Source organism: Bos indicus x Bos taurus, chromosome 27, assembly GCF_003369695.1.
Source record: "Bos indicus x Bos taurus breed Angus x Brahman F1 hybrid chromosome 27, Bos_hybrid_MaternalHap_v2.0, whole genome shotgun sequence".
In the NCBI taxonomy this organism is placed as follows: domain Eukaryota; kingdom Metazoa; phylum Chordata; class Mammalia; order Artiodactyla; family Bovidae; genus Bos; species Bos indicus x Bos taurus.
Genome location: NC_040102.1, coordinates 14,764,248 through 14,792,151, shown reverse-complemented (window position 1 = coordinate 14,792,151; position 27,904 = coordinate 14,764,248). Strand labels below are relative to the sequence as shown.

Genomic DNA, 27,904 nt, shown 5'->3' with positions numbered 1-27,904 from the left:
AAACCTAGAGATAACCAATGCCTTTTTCTTATGGAAATATTTGTCTTAAGCTATGCTAATGTGCTATGCATTTACCCCAGACTCTGTCTTCAAGTCCATTCCGATTCCCCTTCTTGGCTCAGAACCTACTTGACAAACCAGTTATGTTATACTCAGATATTGTTCCCCTAATCTATGTAAATGAAACTATTTGTATGGTGGTCTGCCCTTCTTCAAGATTCAAGTTAATCATTTTATGGCCCAAGATAAACCATTTGGTGCCAAGATTATCCCAAAATGCATCTTATGGGTAAGGGGCCTGGTGCTATTCTAAATTTTAAGACGTTCCTTTAGTTCATTAACAGGCTGCTAGCTGGGAGTCGGACACGACCGAGCCACTTCACTTTCACTTTTCACTTTCATACATTGGAGAAGGAAATGGCAACCCACTCCAGTGTTCTTGCCTGGAGAATCCCAGGGACGGGGGAGCCTGGTGGGCTGCCGTCTATGGTGTCACACAGAGTCGGACACGACTGAAGCGACTTAGCAGCAGCAGCAGCAGCAGCAGTGACTATATAAGATCCAGCTGAAGACTAGCAGGGGGCTACTCTTCTGCCCCCTTCTGATGCCTATGTCAGAAGCTTTCTCTATCTCCTTTATACTTTAATAAAATTTTATTACACAAAAGCTCTGAGCGATCAAGCCTTGTCTCTGGCCCCGGATTGAATTCTTCTCCTCTAGGGGCCAAGAATCCCGGTGTCTTTGCGTGATTCAACAACAACCTTTCACTCCTATCTAGCAAAGCACTAAAATCCTTCTGTTAGTCACTGTTTCTCATGACTAGCAGAAGCTTCATGAGACTAGTAGAAACTTTTTGGAAAAATATGTGCCTGATTGCACGTATTTCCCCTTTACCAAAATCACATATATGCTGTCCTCCCGCCAACCCCCTGCATCTTTGGAACAGTTTCTTAGAGCTATCTGAGGTGCTGTCTCCTTGTTTCCAGTCTTCATTCTGCCCCAAATAAAACAACTCACAACTCTCACTTTGTGCTTTTTTTTTTTTTTTTTAAAGCCGACAGTATCATAGCCCGCATGGCAAATGCTGACATTTACTCAACTACTGGGGTCCATGGAGAAGCTTCTCTAGGCTGGAAGTGACTGCCCAGCCCCGCCTGACCTTCTTCTGAAGCTGAGGGTGCCGTGACCATCCCCAGGAGCCCACCAGCAGCCCCGTAATAAGCTGCGGTGCTCTCCCTGGCTGGAACCTGGCCCTGGTTATGGGCCTGAGTGTGGACTGAAAGCAAAACCTTAAAATGAGAATTATCACAGGTCACACTTCAAAAAAAGGAGATTATAATTTCTGTCATTTGGAACAAACGAGTTACCAGCCTTTCAAAAGTAGTAGTCAGATTCCACACTAGCATAGTCACAAAACTACTCACCCTATACTCAGATGGGCACAGAAAAGGTGCTTCTCTCTGGCTCGTCAGATATTCTTTAGGAGCCCACCCCTACAGGGCAATAGGAAAAACCAACTACAGTCTGCTTAGAATGAATGAACTTACTCTGGTGAACTTAGTCTGTCTGCAATAATACAAACTGCATGGAATTCTCCAGGCAAGAATACTGGAGTGGGTGTGCTGTGCTGTGCTTAGTCTCTCAGTCGTGTCTGACTCTTTGCAACCCCATGGACTGTAGCTCGCCAGGCTTCTCTGTCCATGGGGATTCTCCAGGCAAGAATACTGGAGTGGGTAACCATTCCTTTCTCAAGGGGATCTTCCCAACCCAGGGACTGAAGCCAGGTCTCCCATTTCTCCTGCGTTGCAAGTGGATTCTTTACCATCTGAGCCACCAGGGAAGCCCATAAACTGTCCCAGTTTCAGAAAAATGTTCAGTGCCTTTAACAGAAATGCTCAGGCTCTCAGTTTCTACTATCTTCCCTGGTTCTTCAAGATGATTCCTGTGTCCTGGATGGAGTGACCATTATAACTCATCCTCCATATGGGACACTTTAAAAACACAGACACACACACTGGTACAACAAGCTGAACGTATAAAATAGCACAACACTTTCCACAGCACCACCCACTGCTCAGGGAACCACTGTTAGCAGCCTCTTTCCAAACATGCTCACTGCAGATGTGCAAACAGAAAGAAACCCGAGACTTGCAGGTGATACTTTTGTAATTAATAAATAGAATCACAATATGCCCCTTATCCTATATGATGTATAACCACACATGCCAGGCCAACTCGAGACATGTTTGAGATAGAAAAGAAGCATTAGAAGCATGTGTGCTCAGTTGGGTCTGTCTCGTTGCGACCCCATGGACTGTAGCCTGCCAGGCTCCCCTGTCCATGGGATTTCCCTAGCTAGAATACTGAAGTGGGTTGCCATTTGCTTCTCCAAGGGGTCTTCCTGACCCAGGGATGGAAGCTGTGTCTCCTGCATCTCCTGCATTGCAAGTGTATGCTTTACCACTGAGGAGTGCCATTAACAGGTATTCTGGGATGACAAGCATGAAGGGGTGAAGACATATCCCTGGTAATGGAGGAGAGGCATGGCTCTTGTGACCTCATGGCAGAAAGACTGATTGCATCCATTTTGTGTCCTTTATTTACACACCAGTTTATGCAACAGAGTGAGTGGATGGGGCCCCCTCCTGCCCTGGTCCCTCTGGTGGGCTCCTAGCCTCATCTGGCCCTTTGGGGTGTTATGTTGCAGCCCACACTGGAGTCTGGAGACCTGGTCGTTTTCTCTGATCTTGATGTCTGGAACCCCCAAGGCTTTTCTGAAGTGACCTGAGATCTCTGTTGATGAGTGGAATCCTTAGCATGGCTGCATTCCCTTCTGGTGGCATGTAGGACAGTTGGGCTTCATCAAGCCACAGGCAGGCCCAGGGCATCCAGGGCCTTGGGTTCTTCTGTCACCCGCTTGCCATTACCTTGCACCATTTGGAAGTAGCGTTGAGCGGAAGGATGGTGTTCCGCAAGGATCTGGAGCTTCCCCTTCCTCTGCCCATGTGGCCGCTAAAATCTTGGCTATCTTTGCCCACACACCAAAGCTGAGTTGAAAAATATGGAGACAGAGTTTGGAGAAAATAGGAGGGTATTTTAGAACGCAGTAGGCTCCTGCCTCAAACCTGTGCCCCCCTTCCATGAGGAACTGGGGGGATTATACAGATGAGGGCTTGCAGTCAGGGGTAGGTGATGAGCAACAAAGTTGTAAGGATCTTGTATTCTTCCTCTTGCGTTGGTTGGCATAAGGTAGCCTGGTAGTTGGGGCCAATCTTGTATTCTTCCTCTTGCGTTAGTTGGCATAAGATAGCCTGGTAGTTGGGGCCATTGTCTTTTGGGTATTGTACCCTGACCTTCTTTCTGTAAGGCAAAGACAGAAAAACTACAAGGAGTGGTCTGCAAAGAGGGTGCTATAAAGCACCAGATACAGAATGTAATTAGCATAGAGGTCAAGGATAGTACGGCTTCCCTGATGACTCAGTGGGTAAAGAACCTGTCTGCAATGGAGACACAGGTTTGATCCCTAGGTCAGGAAGATCCCCTGGAGGAAGAAAGGCAACCCGTTCCAGTATTCCTGCCTGGAAAACCCCATGGACAGAGGAGCCTGGTGGGCTATAGTCCACAGAGTCAAAAAGAGTCAGACTCGACTGGGAGAATGTAGCTCGTGGAGTTAGGGGCAGAAAAGCAAACTTAGTTACAGACAATGGGTCAGTTACAGTAAAAACTAGGAGTGATCAGGCCTGCTCATTGTTCTCTTTACCCTCTTTGTTCTCAGGAAAGAGAAGAAAAGCTCATTCCTCCTTTTTTCCTTTTCACGGCAACACCCAGAGATGTGGATTTCCAACCCTGAGGTTCCAGCTTCCCTTCAGTGATCTCGGCGTTTCTACAGCTCCCCTCTTCCTAAGAGCTGGTCCGGAGAGAAAAGGCAAACCAAAGCCCCAGAGCTTGTCCTCCTTTACCTCCTTCCCTTCCTCCTGCAACCCTTCAGTTCTGGAAAGGACAGGCACTGGGCTTCCAATGTCCTCCTTGTCACCGCATCCTTCTGCCCAAGGATTACAGCGCAACCAGCTTAGCTGTCACAGAAGGATGGGGGTGGGTGCAGGTTCTCTATCTGTGTGGAAAACGATCTGGGTCATCTAATTTGGTTTTTGACCTACTAAAAATAATTAAGAAAAGCCTCTCTCTCCCAGTAGAAATCCGTTTTCAAGCTGACTATGTTACTGCCAACACAAAGATGGTCAGTGTGGAGCAAAGCTGTCTTCTGAAGTAGACGTCTGCCTTTCTCCCCAGGCACTCAGCTCAGGCTGTCAAAGGGCACGAGCCTTGAGTAGTCACCGTGCAGTGCTGGTAGCACCAGGGGACACCCCGGCCTGACACACTCTTGGGCTGTTTTATGGGCGACTTAACAGCCTCTGGGGTCAGGACCGGAAAGAAGGAAAGAAAAGTGAGAAAGGGGGCTCCCGCCGCCCACATCACTGTTGCTGTTGCAGCTCATCAAAACAAAAGCCTCAAACAGTTGTTGGAAAGTACCTTGAATGATCCCTTCATAGAAACAAGAGCTTCACAGTCAATTCTGGACACCTTGCAAACCTCCTCCACTAACTTTTCTGCTTGTCCTCCCTTTATCTTGCTTCTCCCCGCAGCTGAGTTTCAGATCCTATTTCTCTTGGATTTGACTCCTTCTTCCAGTGTTTGTGAAAATCAAGTCCTGTTCCCAGAGGCTCGGGAAAAGGCTCAGACTCAGTGGGGGGAGGGCCCAGTCAGCGCATGGAAGAAGCACAGGATTTGGGAGAAGGTAGACCCACATCTCAGGTCAATGGATGTCTGACCTACAAGCATTTACTTAATCTGAGACTCAGTTTCCCTATCTGTAAAATGGGGTTAATATTATCTACTTAATGGGCTGTTGTGGGAATTAAAATATGCTCCTGGGTGTGATATCATCTCTCTGTTGGAGAGACGTATTGCTTGGACAATCTCAGCCTTCCTCAAACCATGCAGTTGCCTGCAGGTGTCACATCTAGGCTCTTTTGCTGATTTTTTTTCTTCCTGGCCACTTCCTGTAGAGTCTCAGAAATAGACTTTAAATTTATTCTTGGGAAGAATTGCTTTTACACCTAATTTCATGTGTAAGAGTTGATTAACACGTTTAAGTGCAAAGAGCTCAGGACCATGAGTTCAAAAGCCAGCCAAAAGCCCCAACCGATATTCTGACTTTGAGAAAAATCACCCAACTTTCTGGAGGTGGGTTTCCTTGTGGGCAAGTGGAGGCTTAGGACCAGGTGGTTGCTGAGGTTCCTTCATCTGTGACATGCTCCGATTTTGTCTAACGTTTAAGAATGCAGCTGGCTGGTGTTTTTACCTCCAGAATGTTCTCTAGCCAGCAGTTTGGTCACTGACTCCTCAGTCTTGCTCTTTACCAACTCAGATTCCTAGTCCCCAGCCCTCAGCTCCCAGGTCCCAGAGTCCCTTCCATAGGCTGTATACTCCAAGTTCCCTTTTCAGTTCAGGCTTGTAAGGGAGATTATACTAACAAGAGCCAGCAGATTCAGCTGAAAGAGGAGGCTTGTGGCTCCCCATTATTCTGAGGCTCTTCCTCTCGTTTTCTTTTGTATAGAAAACAGTGTTTCACATTTTTCCTGCTTGATGCTCCAATGACATTTGACAGCTGTCCTAAACAGAGGCACCTTGGATCTTCCAAGACACCCATTCAAGACATTCTTTTAGGGCTTCCCTGGTGGCTCAGTGGTAAAGAATCTGCCTGCCAATGCAGGAGACATGGGTTCAATCCCTGGTCTGGGAGGATCCCATGTGTCATGGAGCAACTAAGTCCACGCACCACAACTGTTGAGCCTGTGCTCTAGAGGCCGGGAGCCACACCTGCTGCAGCCTGTGAGCCCTAGAGCCCGTGCTCCAAAACGAGAGAAGCTGCCGCAATGAGAAGCCCGTACACCACAACGAGAGAAAAGCCTTCACTTGCCAAAATTAGAGAAAAGCCAGTGCAGCAAAGAAGATCCACCACAGCTAAAGATAAATGAATAAATAATTTTTATAAAATACATTATTTTAAACAGTAGCCAGATTCACAGTGCATTAAAGATTCATACTTTTTTGGGAACTTTTTATTTTTTATCGGGGTATCAGTTCAGTTCAGTTCAGTTGCTCCGTCGTGTCCGACCCTTTGCAACCCCATGGACTGCAGCACACCAGGCCTCCCTGTCCATCACCAACTCTCAGAGTTCACTCAAACTCATGTCCATTGAGTTGGTGATGCCATTCAACCATCTCATCCTCTGTCATCCCCTTCTCCTCCTGCCTTCAATCTTTCCCAGCATCAAGTCTTTTCAAATGAGTCAGCTCTTTGCATCAGGTGGCCAAAGTATTGGAGTTTCAGCTTCAGCATCAGTCCTTCCAATGAACACTCAGGACTGATCTCCTTTAGGATGGACTGGGTGGATCTCCTTTCTGTCCAAGGGACTCTGAAGAGTCTTCTCCAACACCAGAGTTCAAAAGCATCAATTCTTCAGCACTCAGCTTTCTTTATAGTCCAACTCTCACATCCATACATGACTACAGGAAAAAACATAGCCTTGACTAGATTGACCTTTGTTGGCAAAGTAATGTCTCTGCTTTTTAATATGCTGTCTAGGTTGGCATAACTTTCCTTCCAAGGAGTAAGTATCTTTTAATTTCATGGCTGCAGTCACCATCTGCAGTGATTTTGGAGCTCAAAAAAATAAAGTCTGCCACTGTTTCCACTGTTTCCCCATCTATTTGACATGAAGTGATGAGACCAGATGCCATGATCTTAGTTGTTTGAATGTTGAGCTTTAAGCCAAAATTTTCACTCTCCTCTTTCACTTTCATCAAGAGGCTTTTTAGTTCTTCTTCACTTTCTGCCATAAGGGTGGTGTCATCTGCATATCTGATATTTCTCCCGGCCATCTTGATTTCAGCTTGTGCTTCAATCCAGTCCAGCATTTCTCATGATGTACTCTGCATATAAGTTAAATAAGCCAGGTGACAATATACAGCCTTGACGTACTCCTTTTCCTAATTGGAACCAGTCTGTTGTTCCATGTCCAGTTCTAACTGTTGCTTCCTGACCTGCAAAGAGGTTTCTCAAGAGGCAGGTAAGGTGGTCTGGTATTCCCATCTCTTTCAGAATTTTCCACAGTTTATTGTGATCCACATAGTCAAAGGCTTTGGCATAGTTAATAAAGCAGAAATAGATTTTTTCTGGAACTCTCTTGCTTTTTCCATGATTCAGCGGATGTTGGCAATTTGATCTCTGGTTCCTCTGCCTTTTCTAAAACCAGCTTGAACATCTGGAAGTTCACAGTTCATGTATTGCTGAAGCCTGGCTTGGAGAATTTTAAGCATTACTTTACTAGCGTGTGAGATGAGTGCAATTGTGTGGTAGTTTGAGCATTCTTTGGCATTGCCTTTCTTTGGTATTGGAATGAAAACTAACCTTTTCCAGTCCTGTGGCCACTGCTGAGTTTTCCAAATTTGCTGGCATATTGAGTGTAGCACTTTCACAGCATCATCTTTCAGGATTTGAAATAGCTCCACTGGAATTCCATCACCTCCACTAGCTTTGTTCGTAGTGATGCTTCCTAAGGCCCATTTGACTTCACATTCCAGGATGTCTGGCCTAGGTGAGTGATCACACCATCATGATTATCTGGGTCATAGTCAATAATGGGGTATAGTCGAATAAAAATGTTGTGATAGTTTCAGGTCAACAGCAAAGAGACTCAGCCATACATATAGATGAATCTATTCTCCCCCCAAATCCCCTCCCATCCAGGCTGCCACATAACACGGAGTGGAGTTCCATATGCTATGCAAAATGGTAATGATAATAAATGCCAGATCCAAAATCAGGAAAAAATAAAAAGATTCATATAGTGATGTCCCAACTAGTGTCTCTTTGTCAACATGTCTCTGTCTTAGAAAAGCCTCCACATGGCACTGTCTCCAACAGACTACTGAATGGCTTGAGAGCTCCAGCTCTGGCTTCAAAGCTAAGACGGATGAGAACCTACTATGTGGTACTAAGAACACCACTCAGTGCTCTGTGGTGACCTAAATGGGAAGGAAATCCAAAAAAGAGGGGATGTATTTAAACAGCTGACTCACTTTGCTGCATAGTAGAATGAACACACCATTGTAAAGCAATTAAAAAAACAACACCACCACAAACTAAGAGAAGATGAAGTCACAGGCCAGCCAAGCTTCTTCAGGTTGCCTGCTTGTAAAATGACAAATGCAGTCATGAGAATGACTGTTATAACTCCAGTATTTCCAGTCATTATAGAACAAAATGAGGTAATCTAAGCCATGCCATTCAAAGTGAGGTCTAAGGTGCAGCAGCATCGCCAGCCATCATCCGGGAGGTTATTGGAAATGCAGAATCCCAGGCCCCACCCCAGAAAAATTGAATTCAAGTCTGCATTTTAAGAGGATCTACAGATTTCCAAAGCATGTAAGTGTCTGAAAAGCCCTGAGGTAAACTACCTTGAGGGCTTCCCAGGTGGCTCAGTGATAAAGAATCCACCTGCCAATGCAGGAGATGAGGGTTCAATCCCTGGGTCAGGAAGATCCCCTGGAGGAGGAAATGATATTCTAGTATTCTTGCCTGGAGAATCCCATGGACAGAGGAGCCTAATGGGCTACAGTCCATGGGGTCTCAAAAGAGTCCAATACAACTGAGCAACTTGAGCACATGCAAACTACTCTGAGGGACTTCCCTGGTGGTACACTGGTCAAGAATCCACGTTCCAATGCAGAGGATGCAGGTTCAATCCCTCATCAGGGAACTAAGATCTTACATGCCACAGGGCAACTAAGCCAGAACACCGAAATGAAGATCCTGTGTGCCACAACTAAGACCCAATGTAGCCAAAAATAAATGAATAAACAACTTTTAAAAATATAAATAAACTGCCTTGAAAAATTAGAGGAACTCTGTGTTGAAAGATCGAGGATTCACATTGCTAGCTCTTCAAGTAAACAATATCTTCTTCTAGGAAGATATTGTTACTTGTGCTTTAGACTCTAACATGACAGAGACAAATATAGGAAGACCTTCCTCTCTTTCTCCTTCCTTTCAGTGGTAACATGTAAAGCTGCAAAAAACTGAAAAACTTAGTGCAGGCAAGGAGAGAAACAGGAGGTTCCCTTGGGTGGAAGAAAGAGCTCACAGACTTGGGAAGGGATAAGGGAGAGAGAAAGATAAAAACTTCTGGCTGAGAAGTTTCTGAGATTAGTGACATTTAATGAAATTTTGCCAAGTGGTTGATGACTTTGCTCTCACTGCTTTTGGAGTTAGATTTACAGTTCTTTTGGATGTAGTACAGCAGGAAGATGGGTCGTAAAGTGATAGAAAGAGTCCCAGAATTTTCCAGGATTCACATGTAATCTCTCCATAATTCTACTTCTTAGGCCACCAGTTTGCAAGGAATAGTGCTGGGAAAATATAAAAATGGGACGTTCAAATATTTTTAATGTTCACAGATACATTGGATGTCATTAATCCAATGATCTCACATTACAGATGAACATCCTTTTGTCCAGGGACTCCAAGGTCATGCTCAAAACACAAAGAAGAGACAGGCTCAGATGCTGGGCCATACCCTTGACAGTCATCACAAATAAAGTAACACTGCCACAACAAAACCTGAGGTCTCAGTTCTTCTGAAAACTTGAAAGCATAGATATATCTGGTCTTGTGCACAGCTTGGGTGGAAACACAAAGCTATCTGAAAATTACCAACTCCCATGAAACTCCCAGTTGACACCCCATCTTTGCAGATAGGCGAAGTGGTTGTGAAGGGCAGGCGGCTAAGAGTGAAGTGAAGATGCCAGTGAAGTGAAGATTCCTACCCCGCAAGGGGGCTGAGTGCCCAGGAGCTCTTCCATCTCCACCAGAATCATCTTCTTTCTCAGTGCTGGGCTCTGAGCCCTGCAGGGACTTCTCCAGCAGCACCGAGGGCGTGGTGGCCAGTGCTCCCAGCAACACCTCCTTTCTCTGCAGCGCTCCGTTCCTGGGCTCCCAGAAGCAAGCTACATCCTTCCACTCTCCTTAGTGACTGTTCTGGAAGGTTTGAAAGGGTCGTACTCAGATGCGCTGCTTCAGTGATCAGAGAACATCCATCTGGCCCAAACATTTCTCTGCTTCATGCCAGAGCCCAACTCAGGCGAAACCTACTTTTCCTCCCAGAAACGGGAAGTGGAAACCCTGGAGGAGTTGGAGGAGAGGCTGGAGGCTGGGGGAAGTGGAGGCCAGGGAGAGTGGTTGCCAGGACTAGTGTTGGGGTGAGGGCCGATGGGGCACTGGCCAGGGTCGGGGAAGGGGCAGTGGGGTCTTCAGAGTGACAGTCACTGAGGGGTAGCCCTGCCTGAGGTCAGAGACTGAAGTGGTAAGGACGGATTTTATTTATTTATTCTTTTGATGGATTGAGGGCAGGAGGAGAAGGGGACGACAGAGGATAAGATGGTTGGATGGCATCACCGACTCGATGGAGATGAGTTTGGGTAAACTCCGGGAGTTGGTGATGGACAGGGAGGCCTGGCGTGCTGTGGTTCATGGGGTTGCAAAGAGTCGGACACAACTGAGTGACTGAACTAAACTGAGCTTTTGATGGCCATAGTGTATGGTATATTTCCAGACAGGGCTTCAGATCAGATCAGATCAGTTGCTCAGTCGTGTCCGACTCTTTGCGACCTCATGAATCGCAGCACGCCAGGCCTCCCTGTCCATCACCAACTCCCGGAGTTCACCCAGACTCACATCCGTTGAGTCGGTGATGCCATCCAGCCATCTCATCCTCTGGCGTCCCCTTCTCCTCTTGCCCCCAATCCCTCCCAGCATCAGAGTCTTTTCCAATGAGTCAACTCTTCGCATGAGGTGGCCAAAGTACTGGAGTTTCAGCTTTAGCATCATTCCTTCCAAAGAAATCCCAGGGCTGATCTCCTTCAGAATGGACTGGTTGGATCTCCTTGCAGTCCAAGGGACTCTCAGGAGTCTTCTCCAACACCACAGTTCAAAAGCATCAATTCTTTGGCGCTTAGCCTTCTTCACAGTCCAACTCTCACATCCATACATGACCACAGGAAAAACCATAGCCTTGACTAGACGAACCTTTGTTGGCAAAGTAACGTCTCTGCTTTTCAATATGCTATCTAGGTTGGTCATAACTTTCCTTCCAAGAAGTAAGCGTCTTTTAATTTCATGGCTGCAGTCACCATCTGTAGTGATTTTGGAGTCCAGAAAAATAAAGTCTGACACTGTTTCCACTGTTTCCCCATCTATTTCCCATGAAGTGGTGGGACTGGATGCCATGATCTTCGTTTTCTGATTGTTGAGCTTTAAACCAACTTTTTCACTCTCCACTTTCACTTTCATCAAGAGGCTTTTAAGTTCCTCTTCACTTTCTGCCATAAGGGTGGTGTCATCCGCATATCTGCGGTTATTGATATTTTTCCCGGCAATCTTCATTCCAGCTTGTGTTTCTTCCAGTCCAGCGTTTCTCACGATGTACTCTGCATATAAGTTAAATAAGCAGGGTGATAATACACAGCCTTGACGTACTCCTTTTCCTATTTGGAACCAGTCTGTTGTTCCATGTCCAGTTCTAACTGTTGCTTCCTGACCTGCATGCAAATTTCTCAAGAGGCAGGTCAGGTGGTCTGGTACTCCCATCTCTTTCAGAATTTTCCACAGTTTATTGTGATCCACACAGTCAAAGGCTTTGGCATAGTCAATAAAGCAGAAATAGATGCTTTTCTGGAACTCTCTTACTTTTTCCATGATCCAGTGGATGTTGGCAATTTGATCTCTGGTTCCTCTGCCTTTTCTAAAACCAGCTTGAACATCTGGAAGTTCACGGTTCACATATTGCTGAAGCCTGGCTTGGAGAATTTTAAGCATTACTTTACTACCGTGTGAGATGAGTGCAATTGTGCGATAGTTTGAGCATTCTTTGGCATTGCCTTTCTTTGGGATTGGAATGAAAACTGACCTTTTCCAGTCCTGTGGCCACTGCTGAGTTTCCCAAATTTGCTGGCATATTGAGTGTAGCACTTTCACAGCATCATCTTTCAGGATTTGGAATAGCTCGACTGGAATTCTATCACCTCCACTAGCTTTGTTCATAGTGATGCTTTCTAAGGCCCACTTGACTTCACATTCCAGGATGTCTGGCTCTAGGTCAGTGATCACACCATCGTGATTATCTGGGTCGTAAAGATCTTCTTTGTACAGTTCTGTGTATTCTTGCCATCTCTCTTAGTATCTTCTGCTTCTGTTAGGTCCATACCATTTCTGTCCTTTATCGAGCCCATCTTTGCATGAAATGTTCCTTTGGTATCTCTGATTTTCTTGAAGAGATCCCTAGTCTTTACCATTCTGTTGTTTTCCTCTATTTCTTTGCATTGATCGCTGCGACGGGCGCGCTAAAGCGCAGGCGGCTGCGACGGGCGCGCTAAAGCGCAGGCGGCTGCGACGGGCGCGCTAAAGCGCAGGCGGCTGCGACGGGCGCGCTAAAGCGCAGGCGGCTGCGACGGGCGCGCTAAAGCGCAGGCGGCTGCGACGGGCGCGCTAAAGCGCAGGCGGCTGCGACGGGCGCGCTAAAGCGCAGGCGGCTGCGACGGGCGCGCTAAAGCGCAGGCGGCTGCGACGGGCGCGCTAAAGCGCAGGCGGCTGCGACGGGCGCGCTAAAGCGCAGGCGGCTGCGACGGGCGCGCTAAAGCGCAGGCGGCTGCGACGGGCGCGCTAAAGCGCAGCCGAGAGGAGCTACCCCACGTCCGAGGTCAGGGGAAGAAGCCAGGAGGACCCCGTGCCCGAAGGGCGGCGGCCAAGAGGAGTTACCCCACGTCCGAGGTCAGGGGCAGCGGCCGAGAGTGCCAGAGTGCGACGGCGCAGGTACGGCTGAGAGGAGCTACCGCACGTCTGAGGTCGGGGGGGGGGGGCGGCCAAGAGGAGATATCCAGCGTCTGAGGTCAGGGGCAGGGAGGAGAGGAGTTACCCTGCGTCCGAGGTCAGGGGCGGCGGCCAGGAGGAGATACCCCATGCCCTTAAGCCCGGGGCCAGGGGCAGCGGGCGGGAGGAGCTACCCCATCCCCCTAAGCCTGAGGCCAGGGGCGGCGGCTGGGAGGAGCAACCCCACGCTGTGGTTGCATGGGCACAGGAGGGCCTAGAGGAGCTATCCCACGTTGAAGGTCAGGAAGGGCGGGGGTGAGGAGCTACCGCTCTTCCAAGGTAAGGAGCGTTGACTGCGCTTTGCTGGAGCAGCCGTGAAGAGATACCCCACGCCCAAGGTAAGAGAAACCCAAGTAAGACGGTAGGTGTTGCAAGTGGGCATCAGAGGGCAGACACACTGAAACCATACTCACAGCAAACTAGTCAGTCTAATCACACTAGGACCACAGCCTTGTCTAACTCAATGAAACTAAGCCATGCCCGTGGGGCAAACCAAGATGGGCGGGTCATGGTGGAGAGATCTGACAGAATGTGGTCCACTGGAGAAGGGAATGGCAAACCACTAAAGTATTCTTGCCTTGAGAACCCCATGAACAGTATGAAAAGACAGGGCTTATCAAGGAGGAAAAGAAAATGGGCTCCCTGGAGTGACACTCCATGGAGAAGTCTTTCTCTCTCTCTTTTTTTTTCTTTCTTATTTTTTAAATTATGAAAGTATGATAACACATTTACAGAAGACTTGGAAAATACAGAACAAAGTTACATCTTCTTCCACTGCATATTGCGATTATTTTTTAAGTAGATAAATATAATTTTTAGTTGGTGTTTCAAATATCAAACTCTCAAAAATTAATAGAATGAATATACAGAAGAGTAGAAAGATATAGTAGATCTGAAAAACACCATGAACCAAATCAAAATAATCAAGATTTATATAATTTTCACACAACAGTAGGATACAGAATCTATTCAACCTCCCATAGTATAAAGCAGGAGACAGTGGAACAAATCATGGACATACAACAAGGTGCAAAATTTTTATGGTCTGATGGTATTGAAATCATATAGAGTGTGTTCTCTTATCACTGTGGAATTATGTTAGAAATCAGTATAAAAAGATACTGAAAGGAACCCATATATTTTCCAGTTCAATGTAACATTTCCCAAGAGAGATCTTTGACTTTTAGCCATTCAAAGCCTCAATGAAGTTAGAAGACCGAAAAAACACAGAAGTTGATTGCAGCGAAGAAAGCACTTAAATGAGAAATTAATATCAAAAATACTTTAAAAATGAGGTGGTAAAGATGGATTTTAATTGGTAGCCTGCCTCTGTCGTAGGGAAAAGAGACCAGTATGAACTGATCTCAACTTTGATTTTATAGAAGTAACTTGAGTGTTTTCAAGGAGAATGAAGGACTATGCAGGGCAGTGGACAGGGCTCAGTAGAGTCAGAGAAGTGAAAAATCACAACAGATGAGAAGATGGGATTTGCCCCATATGATACTAAGAAATGGAATATTTCCTGTCACATCAGTACACAAGGACATCACAGTCATCAGTGATGGCAGCCCTCCAGTGTGAGCCCATGAACCCTGAGGACACTCAGGAAGGAAAGGAATGCCTGCCATTTAGCAGCCATCAGTCTGCAGCCACTCCCTATCGTGAGCCCTGAGCAAAGGCAGGAAGTGAAAACACAGAATACCGGCCCAAGGTAGCTGAGGTGCATATCATAAGAATGATGTCAGTGAGCCCAGACTCTTGCATCATCCCATACAGAGAAAAGCATTAAATTCCTTAAGATATCTGGTTTTCTTTAATTAATAAAATCTTTTGATGTTCAGACTGCCTGCCCTTTGTTTCAAAACTTCTATGAAACCTGGCTCCCCAACTCGCCTCCTCTGAGCAGTTCCCTCAGGGTCATTTGAGATGCTCTCTCCCAGGCTTGGAGTCCTAAAAATTTCTGCCGAATAAACAGAACTCTCAACTTCCAGGCTGCGTGTTTTTTTTTTTTTTTTTTTTTTCAGTTAACAAAACTCATCTGGGTTTGTCAACTGGCATTTACTGAGGTTAGCGTCCTGCATCCTGCAGAGGCGAGGAGCCAGGGACCCCATCTTGGCTGGAACGGCCAATCCTTTTGCTAGCCTTGAGTTTTCTCAAGTTGGCATTTTAAGGGCTGGAGGGCTTAGGGTCACCTAGGGATGCAGCCCTGAGCTGTGAGAAACTAGGTTAGTATTTTGTTCAAGTCTTTATAAGACCAAGTCAAGGCTTCACTGAGAGGAGGGTTCAGAGGAGCCTGGCTGGAGTTTGGACCAGGAGTGACTTTTATGTTAATTTAACTTTGATTGGACTATAGTTACTTTACAATGTTGTGTTAAGGGAGACACTCTTCATCACTGGCCTGAGGGGGTCCCCGTCACATTGACAATCTTCAACAGGGGCTTTTCAAGCTGCAGTTCCCTCTGATTCTGAGAGCAGCCCCGCTGAGCACAGATAGCTGATATTCAGGGTTGCTCTGTGCTAGGCACCCTGACCACGTGACTCCTCCTCCCTGGGGGAGCGTCTGGGAGAGCCGTGGCTGCTTTCCAGCCCACCCCAGATGCTCAGCACAGGGAGATGCCAGCCAACTCAGAGGAGCCATGGAAACAGACTGGCTTTGGCACTGGAACCTGATCTGGATTTCGATTCTGCCACTCGTGTGCCTAAGCTTCCATGTCCTTACCTATAAACAAGGGAAGAGCCTGTCTCATTGGGCTACTGGACTACATGGACTCATTCTGTAAAGTGTGTAACATACAATGAGCACTCAATAGATGCTCATTCCTTTCCTCCTCTTACAGAAGTTCAGAAAGTGCCTGATTTAATAAACAGGCTAAAGACCAACATTCCTCTGTGAGTTAATTGTTTGTAACTTAGAAACAAAATACATTATATTTAGGTTCGTGGGACACAAACATTCATCAATGCTAAATATAGATGGTTTGCTGCATGCTTACAACAAAATGTGCAGAAGCAAAAAACACTTTTTTTTTGCTAGCCAGTTAGATGTGCAAGATGTTTACAAGGACATGAAGATTCTTCCGGAGAGCACACAACCCAGGCACCTGTAATTCTTGTCACCTCACCTGGCATTTTCTCTAAAAGTTAAGAGAAAACATTTTAGTGCCTGGCAGACTTGAGTTCACGCCCAGACTCCTTCATTAGTAATTGTGATGTTCCTAAGACTCAGTTTCCTCATCTGGGAAATGGGCTAATAACAAGGGTTGCTTATGAGGACCAAATGCGAAGACACAGAAAAGTGCTTGGTGGAGCGTCTGGTGGAGTTACAAGCCTAAGCAACCCCTCAGGACGTTCATTTCTGCACTGCAAGACCTTGTGCACATTCAGGGTTCAGGGAAGGTCTGTCTGGGGAACTGACCTAAAGCACGAGGGACAGGAGGGGACTCACCCTGTCCTTAACTACCGCCACATTTATGGCAGCTGTGCTTTACGGCAGCCACTGAGACGTGGAGCTGGAGGCACACTATGAAAGGTAATCGTCTACCAGGCATGCGTGCAGATTCTTATGGAAACCTGTATGAGAAGCCGTGTAAGCTACAAGGGCTCCTTCACACTCTGACACATCCCAAGAGTCGAAGCTTTGGTCTGGGCTTGATTGAGAACTGGATGGCACCCAAAAATAGAGATTCACAAAGAAATTTTTATTTCATCTCACTGAAGACTTGTTGGAGGATGGGTGAGATTCTAGAAAACATTTGCCCATTGTGCGGCATCCAGAAAGCAATATGCGTTGTCCTGCAAGCCTGGTGGGCGTGAGAAATGTGATGATAGTGCCAACATCCCCAGAGCCCTTAGCTGCCTCCTTCATTCATTCATCACACAGTGCTCCCATTGTGTGCTGAGCACAGTTCTTGGTACTGTGGGCACAACAGCTCTATGATGACAAGATACAGAGTAAGTATCAGTTTAACTTGAATGGTATGCTAACCGTTTTGTAAATATTCACCAAATGTTGTGCTCAGTCGCTAAGTTGTGTCCAACTCTTTCTGAGACCCCCATTTCCTCCTCCAGGGAATCTTCAAGACCCAGGGATCGAACCACTTGCATTGGTAGGCAAATTCTTTGCTGCTGAACTACCGGGAAGCCCCACCAAATGTTACCCTGTTTTAATAATAAGATGAAGGATAAGATGCCTGATCTATCTTCTTAAAACATCTATATACCAGGTAAGGCTGAGTTAAGAAAGAAATCGCCTTTAATTTCCATTTCTCTATCGGTTATGGGTTTCAGTTGTGTCTTGTTATTTATTCCATTTGGGTCAGTTCTGCGCCTAATTGAATGCAGTGGGATCCACATATTAATATCCTGTCCTTCTTTTGGAACCTCAGCTCCACTTACAGAAGAGTCAGGGAACTGTAGCTCTTTAGAGATGCCCTGGCTATTTCGTCTAAGTAGTTCTGCCTGCTAATCTCTAAACCATCGCCCTATTCATTTTCTTCATAGCAATTATGTAAAACAAATCACATAGAGTACCTTCGCTCCCTGTCAAAATTTTCACTCACCTTTCCCAATTTTTGTAGACATTCAGGATTTAGGTAGAATTGACTAGTAATATACATTTTTCATTGTATAACTTTTCTTTCAAATGTAATCGAGCATTTCACTTCCCCCCTTATTGCTTCATCCTTAATGAAGTGACATCTATATAGAACTAGTATTTATAAAGAGAGAGAGTCAGCTGATTGCCCGTGGTCATACCCACTTGTGTAGAATCTCATTCTCAGACCAATAGCCAGAGGATAGGTGGACAAAAACGAGTTCCTGTTTTCAATTTCTGGCAGAATTTCACTCACAGAAGCTCTGTTTTACCAGACTGCCAACTTCTCCTACCTTAACTAATTGGTTCTCTGATGCGGTATTCTGTGTCCAAGAAATGGATGGAAAACTCAGGTTTCTGATATATTGTTAAACAGTGTATTTCCTACTCTTCTGTTACTTGGAGCACTTTACTTGTGGGGACTGTTCTTCCTGAAATGTGATGAGCGACTTCCAGTCCCTTCTAGTTTCTGCACAGGATTTTTAAAATTAATTTTTATTGGAGTATAGTTGCTTTACAACATTGTGTTAGCTTCTGCTGTAGAGCCGAGTGAATCATACATCCCCTCTTTTTTGGATTTCCTCCCTATTTAGGTCACCACAGAGTATTGAGTAGAGTTCCCTGTGCTATATAGTAGGTTCATGTATATTTCATACATAACAGTGTATATATGTCAATCCCAACCTCCCGATTCATCTCACCCCTCTTTCGCCCTTGGTCTCCATACATTTGTTCTCTGTGTCTGTGTCTCTGTTGCTGCTTTGCAGATAACATCATCTATTCCATTTATCAAGATTCCACATATATGCATTAATATATGATATTTTATTTTCTCTGACAAGCTTTTTGGTTTTTAAAGTTCTTTCTATCTCTGAATGAATATAGATTAAAAGGGGATAGGGATGGAGTGGAATCACAAAGAAGAACTCCTGTGCGATTCTCTGGTTGTTGCAGGGTTCAAATCCTGGGTCCCAGAAGGAGAGAGCAGACTGCAGGGATGTATTAATACAATATATCTTCCAATGTCTTTCATGTGCTTTCAGTTTCCTGAGCTGAAACCTGGACATGCTTGAGGTGAAGACTGTTGTAGGCAGGTTCCCTCCACCCAGTTCTGCCTGCCGTGCCGTTCATAGAGTTTGTCTGCATTTTCCATTAGATGATCTGTCCATCCTAGTTTTGGTGGTGGTATAAGTTTTTGTTTTTCCCTGGGCAATTGAGAAAAGCTACATTTAAGGGTTGCCAAGCAGATCTCATTTAAAAGCAATAATATATTAATATTATAATATTATTTTATGTGAGACACTGACATGATTTTCCTCAAAGCAGCATAAATAATTATTAAATATATACTTTTTCTCAATCAGCTATATGTTAGAAACCGGCACTAGAGGGAATTAGAAGAACTATATGCATATATTCATATTTTGTTGAGACAATTTAAAGCCTCTCTTCTCATAGCTGCAGCAGACTCTCTTATTTTCCTCTGTGCTCTCTGTCCTGGTTAAGGGAGAACCAACAGCAAATGCCTATTTCTCTTTAAATGAATCTCTCCCCTTTTCTGTTCTATTTTCAACTATTTCTGAACAAATACGGGCTAGAGAAACATAGATTTTAAAAATCTTGAATGAGTTAATGAAAAGGCCACTCTGCTTTCCCAGGGTTTTGGTGATTATTATGGAGAAAAGAGAACCACAGGAGTTAGAAAACCTGTATTTATCACTGAGCCATAGAGAACTTCAAATATACATTTGAAAATATTTTATTATATAAAATACATGTTTAACATATTACATATAATATAGAATACATTTAACAGGTGTTTATATATGATTGGAGTTACAAACTATGTATTTATCACTTAAAAGCAGAAAAGAGACTTTAATATATACAATGTCTGGCCTTCCCAGGGGGCTCAGTGGTAAAGAATCTGCCTGCCAATGCAGGAGATGAGGGTTAGGTCCCTGTTTCGGGAAGATCCCCTGGAGTAGGAAATGGCAACCCACTCCAGTATTCTTACCTGGAGAATCCCATGGACAGAGGAGCCTGGCAGGCTACAGTCCATGGGGTCTCAAAAGAGACACAACTTAGGGAGTAAACTGTGATTATATGTAAAACACAATAAGTAAATATACATTATACACAAAATAAATATATGTGCATTTTACACTATACTTACATAATACATATAAAATATATATTTTGTTAGAATATATTTTAAGTATATGTTTTAAATTATCTTTGTTGAGATAAACACATGTTTTGTAACTCCCTTCTTTCTTTTAAATGTATATGTGCATCTCCACTGCATTTACTTTTAAGACAATAATCTAGGGACGCCTTACAGACTGTAAACTGGTACAAAATCTGGATGGGATCCAATGGGCTTGTTGAGCAAATCCTTGTAATAAGCCATTGACATTGTCAGGCTAAGGCCGTTTGAATGGAAAGCCAGCTTAGAGACAAGGGCTTAAGGCTTTATTTTGAAAGTAGAGCTCCACCTAGTGGCCATTCGAAGGCTGACCGCTAGGGTCCTAAGAACCCGCCAGTTCAGGAAGCGTCTCTGAATTTGTTTTCTTTCTGCTGTTATGTTCTACTCCTGTACTTGCGCTAGATTTTAGTTTCCCCTCGCCCTCTGGTGGGGAACCCTTCCGTGTTGTCCTTACGCTGTAGGATGAAGACAGACCCTTCCCAGAGTGTCAGCAGATAGAGGGACAGTTGGAGGCTGGTGGTGGGAAGAATACGGGGCAAAGACTCCCAGGTCTCTTCCTGGCTGTTCCATTGACTGTACACTTGTTTTCCCCACCAGGGCTCAGAGCCTGTATCTATGTAACCAGAGGCCTGAAGGCCGAGTCTCCCAAGGGGAACTTGTGCTTCTGAGATTCTGTGGGTCTAGAGGGGGTTTGGAAGGAAAGAAGGACTTCAGACCTTGGCATCTGCTGTTTCCCAGGGGGAGGAGCCTTCTTCCACAAACTGGGCTCACTCTGAGGTGGAGTCATGGGGCTGGCCTGGGACCATGAGAAAATGTCCAAGCACAAGCCTCCTTGGACAGTTCTGGTCACTCTAGGGAGGGCCGCCCATGTCGTCTTCACAGGGACCATGGGCACCAGATTTTGCTGATGGAAGACTTTTTGGAAGAGGTATCCAAGGGGGAAGAAACCCAGGATTTTAAATGGGCAAATATTTAAAATCTGTCAAATTAACTATCTTTAAAAAAAAAAAAATTATGCTCAGCTAAGGGTGTGGCGGGATGGGCACATGGATGGGAATATAAACAGGTTGACCTTATGGGGGCAACTTAGTAACATCAAGAGCTCTGAAAATGATCATTATTCTTTTCTTGGAAATTTCAACTATGGAGGCAGAAATATAGGCAAAGATTACAATACAAAGCTGTTCACGTAACCTTCCATCACATTAGAGAAAACGATGCAATCTAAACATTTAGTTTCAGGGAAGAGGCTTAATGTGGAGGTGTTCAAATGTTATATCTGTTATTTTCCATGGAGTCTTTCTTCAAGGGGAGTGTATAGTCTGAGGTACAAACGGATTGACCCAAGTGGGGAAGGGGGTTCTGTTTCGGCGCCCCACTGGACTGAGGACCTGTTTGGCCCCCCCTCTCCACTGTGACACCTCCTGAGGCATTTGCATGGTGCACACAGGACTCCAGGGCACAGCTCGGCAAGCTCAGGATGCTGATGGTGGCCCTTCCTTCTGCCTGGTGGAATTCTCCCTGATTCTTTCCTGATTCTTTTACATTTCTGTACTTGCCAAATACCTCATCATGACTATTTTCCTTTTTTTTTTTAACTGCCACTGAATATTTATCTTAAGAAATTAAAGTAATGGTAGTTTATTATTTTAGAATTGGGTGTATAATTGTCACACATATCTACATCCAACTTGTGTCAGCCTGGCCAGCATATTCCTTTCTTTTTGGCAGATCTTCAGGCTTATATGAGAAACCTGAATCCACAAAAAAGCACTATTAAGAAAATAAAAACCATTCACAGTCCCACCACCTAGAGGAAACTATTTTTTGCATTTTAGTGTATTTTTCTTTACAGCTTTTTTTCTGTGTGATATATATGTATGCATGCATAATGTAGGGCTTCCCAGGAGGCTCAGTGATAAAGAATCTGCTGCTAATGCAGAAGACGTGGGTTTGGTCTGTGGATCAGGAAGATCCTCTGGAGAAGGTAATGGCAACACACTCCAGTATTCTTGCCTGGGAAATCCCATGGACAGAGAAGCCTAGGGGGCTACAGCCCATAGGTCTCAAAAGAGTCGGACACAACTTAGCAACTAAACAACAACAATAAAACATAATATATGTATTATTAAATATGGTATATAAAATAAACTTCTGTATCTTACACATAACATTTTATTTATTAAAAGTTTTACATTCTATTCATTTATATAAACATTATATTGTATATTCCCAAAACATTAAGTTTTGAAAAATAATGGTTAATGGTTTCTCAGTATTCAATTCTCTTGATAAAATGTAATTTTATAAGCAATATTTTTGCTGTAATAGACCATACTAATGTGAACATATCTAAACACAAAATCTTTTCTGCTTCTAATTACTTCCTTAGATTGAATTCCTAGAGAGAAGACGGTTGGGCCAAAGATTATGAATGTTTTTCAGGTAAAAGAGTGTTATGGTTAAAAGTCCCTCCTGTCAGTGATCATAATACAACACTTAAAAAAAGTCCTCCCAAGAGTAGTGGTCTTTACTTTGGTATTCATTGATTTGGTATTAGAAATATATGTAAAATGTGGCTTCTTCATTAGGAAATGTCAGTTTATTTAGATAATAATTATAAACCTACTAAATGAATTTAATTTAATGCTTTTTTATTTGTTTCAAATGGAGCTATAATCCGTCAAATGTTAAGGACTCTTTGCTTTTATCCTTGTCTAGTCCTTCAGAACCCTATGGACTGGGGGCCACCAGGCTCCTCTGTCCACAGAATTCTCCAGGCAAGAATACTGGAGCATGTTGCCATTCCATTCTCCAGAGTCCATTAATGAATATTGAATAGTTAGTTAAAGAAAGTAACTGGTTTTCTGTTACTAGCTGCAGTCAAGCGAAGACTGACAGCATTCAATTTGGGGCAGAGAATTAAGGTGAAAGTGAGCATACAGCCAACCCCACCAAACTTACTGAGTGCAAGCGAGGCGGCAGTCTGCACGTGGGGAGTTCAGGCTCAGGCGCTGAGGGAGCCAGTGGGAGAGTCTGGAAACAACGACGGAGTGATGAGACTCTGAGAGAGAGGGTGGGAGAGGCCTACTTGGATGGTTGTCCCTGGACCCGGTTGCATCTTGCCCCTCCCGGGGTGCACGGAGATCTTCACTGCCACACACCCCCACCCCTCCACCCTCTCCCAAGGATAGTCCGGGGCTTCGCCTAAGATGGCTCAGGCCAGCTTTCCTCCTGGAAAACCAACAGCGACAACCTCCTCGATTAAGAGTCCTGGAGTCTCCAATTCCAGGAAGGGCAAATCAGATATTCCCTGCCCCTGCTCTATGCAGGATAGGGCCAGTGCTTAACATTTATATCAAAGTGCATGACCCAGATGAAAGGAACGGGGTATTCGTGCCCCAACCCCAAGGAACCGGACTCTAGAAGGCTGTGCTCTGGGTGGATAAGTGACTCCGGCAACCTTCTTGCTTGACCCCTGAACCTCTGGATCTGAGCTTCTAGAGGCCCGGCTGACTGGCAGCCTGAATATGCTGCTTTGCTCTGAATTATCGTGGCATCTGGTCCCATCACTTAATGGGAAATAGATGGGAAAACAGTGGAAACAGTGTCAGACTTTATTTTTTGGGGCTCCAGAATCACTGCAGATGGTGACTGCAGCCATGAAATTAAAAGACGCTTACTCCTTGGAAGGAAAGTTATGACCAACCTAGATAGCATATTCAAAAGCAGAGACATTACTTTGCCAACAAAGGTTTGTCTAGTCAAGGCTATGGTTTTTCCTGTGGTCATGTATGGATGTGAGAGTTGGACTGTGAAGAAAGCTGAGCGCCAAAGAATTGATGCTTTTGAACTGTGGTGTTGGAGAAGACTCTTGAGAGTCCCTTGGACTGCAAGGAGATCCAACCAGTCCATTCTGAAGGAGATCAGCCCTGGGATTTCTTTGGAAGGAATGATGCTAAAGCTGAAATTCCAGTACTTTGGCCACCTCATGTGAAGAGTTGACTCATTGGAAAAGACTCTGATGCTGGGAGGGATTGGGGGCAGGAGGAGAAGGGGACGACAGAGGATGAGATGGCTGGATGGCATCACTGACTCGATGGACGTGAGTCTGAGTGAACTCCGGGAGTTGGTGATGGACAGGGAGGCCTGGCGTGCTGCGATTCATGGGTCGCAAAGCGTCAGACACGACTGAGCGACTGAACTGAACTGAGACGGTGTTTGATTCAGGGGAAGCATGAGCCCCCATGGCCGCCCCCATGGCCGCCCCCATGCCTGTGGCAGACATTACAATCAGTCCCCGCACGCTGCAGTCAACCAGTCATCTCATTCACAGCAGTACACCATCTTCTCGGAGAATCCGCCATGTTTGTCTTCATGATTGAGCGGGCCTTGGTGTCTGAAGACCGCGCAGTGTAAAATGGTTCATTTGGACTCTGCTTTCTCTGAGTTCTCTGGGCGTGGATCGTATGCATTCCACAGAGCTACTTCAGCTTCTGAAAGTCAAAGATTAATACACGGGGAAGGTGAAAATCAACTTTAAAATCGCTGGTGAAACGAGGGGCTGGGCAATAGGAAGTTAGAATTGGGCTTCTGGAGCAGCCTGGGTTTCCATAGAAACAAGATACTGCTGAATCAAACTCGGGAAGAAAATTACCCACACTAGTTTTTAAGCCTGGAAAGAAGCCCGAAAAGGGTATTTACTGATGGTGCAGGCAGAGTGAGAATTTTGACGGTAAAGCACTCCACAAAAGACCCAGCCAAAGTGAATGGCAGCTGCTGCTGCTAAGTCGCTTCAGTCGTGTCCGACTCTGTGCAACCCCATAGACGGCAGCCCACCAGGCTCCCCCGTCCCTGGGATTCTCCAGGCAAGAACACTGGAGTGGGTTGCCATTTCCTTCTCCAATACGTGAAAGTGAAAAGTGAAAGGGAAGTCGCTCAGTCGTGTCCGACGCTCAGCGACCCCATGGTCTGTAGCCTTCCAGGCTCCTCCATCCATGGGATTTTCCAGGCAAGAGTACTGGAGTGGGGTGCCATTGCTTTCTCTGGTGAATGGCAGCGGCTCCCCATAAAAATCATGAGGGATACCCCACAACAGCCTCATGTGCGCTAGGGGCGGGGCCAGGTACAGGAGGTTGTCCAGCTCTGAGAGTGAAAGGTGTTGTAACTCACTAAGGAAACCTATCACTCTTAAGATGGGCTTCACTGGTGCCTCAGGCGGTAAAGAATCCGCTTGGAATGGGGGAGACCTGGGTTCCATCCCTGGGTTGGGAAGATCCCCTGGAGGAGGCCATGGCAACCCACTCCATTGTTCTTGCCTGGAGAATCCCATGGACAGAGGACCCTGGCAGACTACAGTCCATAGGGTCGCAAAAGACTCGGACATGACTGAGCAACCAAGCACAGAACAGCATCACCCCTAAGAAACCATTAGTCAGCACAGGCTAGTGATTTGGGAGGGGGAAGTCCTTGGGGTTTCATGTAAATCAGTATCACACTTTGCAGGCCCAGGGCCCCAAGATGATTGCTGCTGCTGCTGCTAAGTTGCTTCAGTCGTGTCCGACTCTGTGCTACCCCATAGACGGCAGCTCACCAGGCTCTCCCGTCCTTGGGATTCTCCAGGCAAGAACACTAGAGTGGGTTGCCATTTCCTTCTCCAATGCATAAAAGTGAAAAGTGAAAGTGAAGTTGCTCAGTCGTGTCCGACTCTTAAGGACCCCATGGACTGCAGCCTACCAGGCTCCTCCACCAATGGGATTTTCCAGGCAAGAGTACTGGAGTGGGGTGCCATTGCCTTCTCCCAGATTATTGCCGACAGAGCTAAGAAAATGGAAGAGGTGATGTGGCTTTGCAGCGGCACCGCCTGGCGCCCCCTGTGAGCCATAACCATGGCATGGCAGCCTCGGCAGCTGGAGCCTGGTTTCCCAAAGCCTGGCAGTGGCGGGGGCACATGTGCTCACACCTTCCCTGCGGGAGCACGTGTGAACCTGTGGGCCTGTGGTGGCTGCCGTCCAGCTGGAGCAGCAGAAGCTGAAAGGAAGTGCAGCCTTGAACCGGGTGGGAGTTGTCTGGAACACCCACTGTTTGCTCCCCCTTTCCTCCCGGGCAGGAAGGACTGGGCTCCTGGCTGCGTGCTTGAGTGCTAAGTCGCTTCAGTCGTGTCCGACTCTTGCAACCCCATGGACTGTGGCCCACCAGGCTCCTCTGTCCATAGGATTCTCCAGGCAAAAATACTGGAGTGTATTGCCATTTCCTCCTTCAGGGGATCTTCCCAACCCAGGGATCAAACCCCAGTATCCTGCATCTTCTGTGTTGGCAGGCAGATTCTTTACCACTAGCGCTACCTGTTCTGCCTATGACAGAGTATCCCCACTTGTCAGGAGCAGTCCCCACAGCTGACCTTGATGTTCATAGTCTTGCCTCATCATTTGAAGGTTCTTGGTTTCAACTATTTGGAAGTGATCATGAGGGTTCTTATCATGTGACATTTGCTCTTGGGCTTCTGTGCTCCTGAGCTTGAGCCAAAGCCAGTGCCTGGCCAGTGAGAGCGCCTCATCAGTCTCCAGTTGCCAAACCAAAGCAGGGCTCCTTTGTTGATCTCATTTGATGATCCTCAGATATTTCGACAGAGGGCAACGTGGTTGGATGGCATCATGGACTCAATGGACATGAGTTTAAGCAGACTCCAGGATGTGGTGAAGGACAGGGAAACACTGCCTGCTGCAGTCCATGGGGTCGCAAAGAGTCGGACACAACTGAGCAGCTGAACAGCAACAAAATATTTCCTCACAATAACCCTTTGAAATTGGCATTATTATTCCAGGGTTTATAGTGAGAGAACTTATTATATACCATAGTGATGTTTCCAAATTCAAGGATTATTTACATACACCCCATAAAAAAAATGTAGGTGTTTTATATTCTTAGCAGATGCAGGCTCCTTTGGAAGCTTGAGGCTTTAAAAAAAACACTTTAGCCACTAGAGGGAGACAGCTCTTTGAAAAACTGAGGCCATTTCTCCAGTTTGTAGGTATAAACAGATGAAATCCTGTTTGTGTTTGAAAATGGTATCCAGGGCAGACCTCACAGGTGGACAAAGAAGGGGGCAAGTCCGGCGCTCAACCTCAGTGCAGACCTCACCGAACAGCCCTCCCCATCACTCACAGCTCCCTCTTCCATAGTCATCACTGCCCCTCAAAGCAAAGGTCCTTTTTACTTAGCCCTTGGCAGCTTATCATTAGACAAACAAACAAGCAAAACTTCTCTGTCTTTCTGCCTTAGGGTAAACTTTGTGGAGAAAAAGCTCGATAAGTTGTTAGAACTGATTTGGTGTAAAAACATAGAATCCCAAAGATTTCAAGTGCTGTCATAGAGAGCCTAAAACAGGCCACTGCTCACTCAGACTGTGTTCAACAATATTATTCTGAAATGGGAACCCAGGCATGTTTTCTCTCTTAGAGAGTCCTGGGTTTCCTGACATAAGAGTTGCTCCTGACATCTCCTAGTTTAAAAAGTGCAACTTCTGTAGTAAAGAGGTTGCTCTCCATGAGGTTAAATGTCTAGTATGGAGATCATGCTAGACCAGATCTGCAGGCAGGGCCCAGGAGGAAAGAAGCCGAGTGACTTTAGCCCAACGCCCTGTGTGGTGAATCTCAGAGATGTGAAGGTTTATTGGATAACAACTTGTGCCCGCCTCACCTCCTCTTATACTCATGCAGAGATTTTGACTCAAACCTGGAAGAACTGGCCCCAAAACCACAGTTACTAATAGGGATTTGTTATATTGCTTATGTGTTTTGTGGGCTTCTCTGGCGGCTCAGCTGGTAAAGAATCTGCCTGCAATGCGGGAGACCTGGGTTCGATCCCTGGGTTGGGAAGATCCCCTGGAGAAGGGAACAGCTACCCACTCCAGCATTTTGGCCTGGAGAATTCCATGAACTGTATAGTCCATGGAGTCGCAAAGAGTTGGACACGACTGAGCGACTTTCACTTTATGTGTTTTGAAGAGGTGAAAGGGTCTCCACTATGAAATCACTGGGCATTTTAGTTGTTTTCACCAGGCAGATCAGTCGTGGTTCATCATCTTCCTAGAAATGACATCCCTATCAGGCTC

At 45.7% G+C, this 27,904-nt stretch overlaps 1 protein-coding gene across 1 annotated transcript in view; it reads left to right on the top strand.

Moving 5' to 3' along the window:
- Nucleotides 1-17,114: 17,114 nt before the first annotated feature.
- Nucleotides 17,115-27,904, top strand: part of ENPP6 (ectonucleotide pyrophosphatase/phosphodiesterase 6) — a 100,931-nt gene continuing 90,141 nt past the window's right edge. Inside the window, exon 1 of the mRNA XM_027529666.1 lies at nt 17,115-17,211. The gene's annotated coding sequence lies outside the window, so the exon portion shown is untranslated. The remainder of the gene's footprint in view (nt 17,212-27,904) is intronic.